The sequence below is a fragment of the Hevea brasiliensis genome, chromosome 10, assembly GCF_030052815.1.
Source record: "Hevea brasiliensis isolate MT/VB/25A 57/8 chromosome 10, ASM3005281v1, whole genome shotgun sequence".
NCBI lineage: Eukaryota > Viridiplantae > Streptophyta > Magnoliopsida > Malpighiales > Euphorbiaceae > Hevea > Hevea brasiliensis.
The window spans coordinates 70,902,748-70,907,065 of NC_079502.1; the positions used below are offsets into that span (position 1 = coordinate 70,902,748).

The following is a 4,318-nucleotide window of genomic DNA, read 5'->3' on the forward strand; positions in this document are numbered from 1 at the left end:
CCCTTAACATCAATCAATGCTCCTACTGTAGCTAGAAAGGGTCTTCCCAAGATGATTGGGATATTAGAATCCTCCTCCATGTCCAAAATGACAAAGTCAACAGGTATATAAAACTTCCCAACCTTCAGAGGCACATTCTCCAAAATCCCTTTAGGATACTTAATTGATCTGTCAGCTAACTGAAGAGAAATGTGGGTTGGTTTAAGATCTCCCATATTGAGCTTCTTATAAATGGAGAGGGGCATGAGGCTAACACTAGCCCCTAAATCACATAAAGCTTTTATAAAACATGATTCCCCAATGTGGCATGGAATTGAAAAACTCCCTGGATCGTTGAGCTTTGGAGGAAGTTTCCTTTGGAGGATAGCACTACATTCTTCTGTCAAAGCTACAGTTTCATGGTCTTCAAGTCTCCTCTTGTTTGAGAGAATTTCTTTTAAGAATTTTGCATAAGAAGGCATTTGTGAAAGAGCATCAATAAAGGGCACATTTATGTATAGCTTCTTCAAAACCTTTAAGAACTTCCCAAATTGCTTATCAAGCTTGGCTTTTTGAAATCTTTGTGGAAAGGGAAGTTGTGGCTTGTAAGGCTCTGGAGGTATATACTTCTCTTCCTTCTCTTCAATTTTCTCTTTACATTTTTCTGCACACTCTTTCTCACTTTCTTATTTTTCACTCTCATCAATTTCTTTCTCATTTTCTCTCTTCTCACTATTTTCACTCTTCTCATTATTTACAACCTTCCCACTTCTTAAAGTAATAGCTTGACACTGCTCTCTTGGGTTTTCTGGTTGACTTGGAAGTTTGCCAAAATACTTGGTACTTGAGGAAGATGCTTGTTGTGCAATCTGATTTTCCAGCATTCTATTATGAGTTTGCATCTGTTCTAGCCTTGCTTTCATCTCTCTCATCTCTTCATCATGCTTAGTTTGGTTAGCAAGAATCTGTTATAATAAGGCTTCTGTGGTGGAACTTTGTTCTTGCTGTTTTGGTGGAGGATTCATATTTTTCTGCTGAAAATTAGGCAATGGTTGCCGATTTTGCTGATATGGAATTCCTTGTTGCTGTTGTGGTTGAAAATTTTGATTTGGAACTTGACTTTGCTGATTTCCCCATGAAAAGTTGGGATGATTCCTCCAAGTTGGATTATAAGTTTGAGAGTAAGGATTCCCCATTTGCTTGTTTCCATAATTACCAACATATGCTGCTTGCTCTCCATAATCTACTCCACAGCTGGTAGTTCCCTCTGCATAAGTAACTTATTGTGAACTTCCAGATGATGATGATGAACTAACCAACATACTTAAATCTTCCATCTTCTTAGCCAAGACATTTGTAAGTGCATCAAACTTTGCATTAATCATGTTGAATGGATCAAGGTCATACATTCCAGCAGCTTGCCTCTTCTGAGTTAGAGCTGGTCCTCTTGGACTACTCCAAAGATGAGTATTCTTTGCAATTTTCTCCAATAGCTCATAAGCTTCATCTTCATGCTTCATAATAAATTCTCCTCCTTTTTGAGCATCAATAATCCCTCTAATTGCAGGAGTGACATTGGTGTAAAAATTCTGATTTATCATCCATTTTGGAATGGCATGATGTGGGCATTGTCTCTCTAATTCCTTCCATCTTATCCATGACTCATAAAGAGTTTCATCTTCTCTTGGTCTGAAAGCTGTCATTTGGTTCCTCAATTCTAGAGTTTTTCTAGGTGGAAAATATTGTGCAAGAAATGCATCAGTGAGTTGCTCCCAATTTATGATGGAGTTGTGAGGTAAAGAATCAAGCCAATCCAATGCTCTATCTTTCAAAGAGAATGGGAATAGCTTCAATCTTGCTGCATCATCAGACACTCCTGGTTGTTTTTGCATGTCACAGATCATAGCAAACTTCTTTAGATGTGTGTGTGGATTTTCAGAAGGATGTCCCCCGAATTGGGAATTTTGAATCATTTGAAGAACTCCAAAATCCATCTTGTAGCTATTTGCATCAATTCTTGGTCTTGCTATACTTTCTCTCAAGTCATCAAAATGAGGAAAAGCATGATCCATCATACTTCCCCTAGGCACATTAGCATTTACAACCTCTTCACCTTGGGCTGCATTTTCATTGTTTCGATCATTTCCAGCATTACCACCACCAATTCTAATTCTTTCATCGGCCATGTCTGCTTCTAATTCAGTTTCTCTCAAAGCTTCTTTTCTTTTTCTGGTTTCTTTCTTGTTGGCTTTACAAAATTTCTCAATTTCAGGATTGAACAATAAAGATGTGTCACTTGTGCTTCTAGCTCTTCTCATAAAAGATTAAAAGTACCTGAAAAAGAACAAACAAACACAAAAAATTAAAAGATAACAAAGATAAAACTAAAAACAACTAAAATAATCAAGAATTCAATCTCAAACAAACAACTCCCCGGCAATGGCGCTAAAAACTTGATGTGGCCCAACCACAAGTGCACGGGTCATACAAGTAATATAGAAAAGATATCGTTCCCATGAGGAGTTGTGTTAATGATTGAATTTTTGATATAAAAAGTTGACTAAATTGAACTATTTTTGAAATTAAAGCAATAAATTGATGGGTATTGGAGTATGAAATCTATATGTGCAAAATTAATAATCTATTCAACTATGTAATGATTTAAACTAAAATTGCATCAAATTGAAATAAGCAAGTTCAAATATGGCAAGCAATTAAATTGAATTTGAAATTATCAATGATAAAAAGGCGATTCTGGAGTTCGGGATTTCATATTCGAGCTATTTTGGGATTTTAAATTGGTTATCCAATCTTGTGGAACTTACGGGTTTTAAGGAGATTAATTCTTAAATCCTTTGAATACCCTTTCGAGTGAGACAAAGAGTGCCTTATTTAATCTAATCCTACTTTCGTGGAGTTAAAGTTAATTAAGACCCATTAAGTTCTTTAATTAATCTGTGAATCCTCTTAATCCTTAGTTTATTTCTAGATCTAAGTTAATTAAGTTCAATTTCTTGATTATCTATCACAAGGCCTTCTCCTTTCGGTGCCTCAACCATGGATTAAGAACATCACTTAATGGGATCCTACACTAAGCATGTCATTAAGCACACAAGAAATGAATAAAACTCATTAAGACCACAAAATATGGATTACCCAATCAAAATCCACAAAATATCTCAAATATTACAACCCTTACTCCAGAATCAAGATTAAACTACTCACTATCCATAATATTTACAAGATATTCTGATTTAATATGGAAATAAAGCTTTAATCTAAGCTAAGAAACAAGAAATCAAATACTAGGAAGGTAGGAAAAATGTAAGAAAAGAAAGAAATCTCCAAATCTAATTGGAAATGGTGTGGGAGGTGATTGTGACTCTTCAGCTGCTGCCTCTCCTTTCCCTTTTCTTCCTTTCTTTCTTCCTCTTCTTCTAAAATGGGAAATGGGGCTATTTATAACATTTTCTGATATGGAGCCCTAAAATGGTGTGTTTGAGGAGAGATTTTCTGAGGGAATCTTCTACCAGCTCCTTAATGAAATCTTTGTGGGACTGCATAAGTGGACTGCATAAGTCATGCAGTCCCTTATGTAGTTTTCGGCTGGTTTCTGGTTCACTTATGCGAAACTGCATGACCAGGTGCATAGGTTATGCACAATTCCATGAGATTGCATAAGGGGGGCGTGAATCTGCTTAAGCCATGCACTCTCCTTATGCACAATTCGGCAGGTATTGGAACAGTGATTCTTCTCCTTATGCAGATCTGCATAGCTTATGCGGCAAGTTATGCCCAATTTGGCTAATGCATATTTCAACTTTGAAACTTGTTTTTGACATCTTTGGTTGCAGAAGTCACTCCTCAATGGAAAAATTTCTTTTTAGTCCTTCAAAAACACCATTTTTCCTATAAAACAAAGTAAAAATTACAAATTAATCCAAAATTGACAATTATGAAAAACTAACTAAATAACTAATGAAATTAGCTAAAAGTGACTAATAATCAAATAAAATGGCTATGAAATTAAACCTAAATAATTATGCAAAATGTATGCATCAACTCATCACAACCCATCTTCAATTCAGCACAATTTCAAGCAATTCATAAAAGAAAATATTTCAAAAATAAATTGAAGCATTTCTTTAGATAAAGATAATAAGTTTACATTACAATTATTTACACAAATCAAAATAAACTCTAAAATTTATTACACAACTGCTCAAAGCTAATGTACATACATACAGTTACATATACACTAAAACAAAATTTACAAGGGTATATTCTATATACCTGGTGATAACTCCAAAATGCTGAACACTCCAAGTCATAAAGCAGC

At 35.1% G+C, this 4,318-nt stretch overlaps 1 non-coding gene across 1 annotated transcript; it reads left to right on the plus strand.

Moving 5' to 3' along the window:
• Window positions 1–1,590: 1,590 nt before the first annotated feature.
• LOC131170042 (small nucleolar RNA R71) lies at window positions 1,591–1,697 on the plus strand. The gene has a single exon (XR_009140985.1). It is a non-coding gene; the product is annotated as a small nucleolar RNA R71 (small nucleolar RNA).
• The last annotated feature ends 2,621 nt before the right edge of the window (window positions 1,698–4,318 follow it).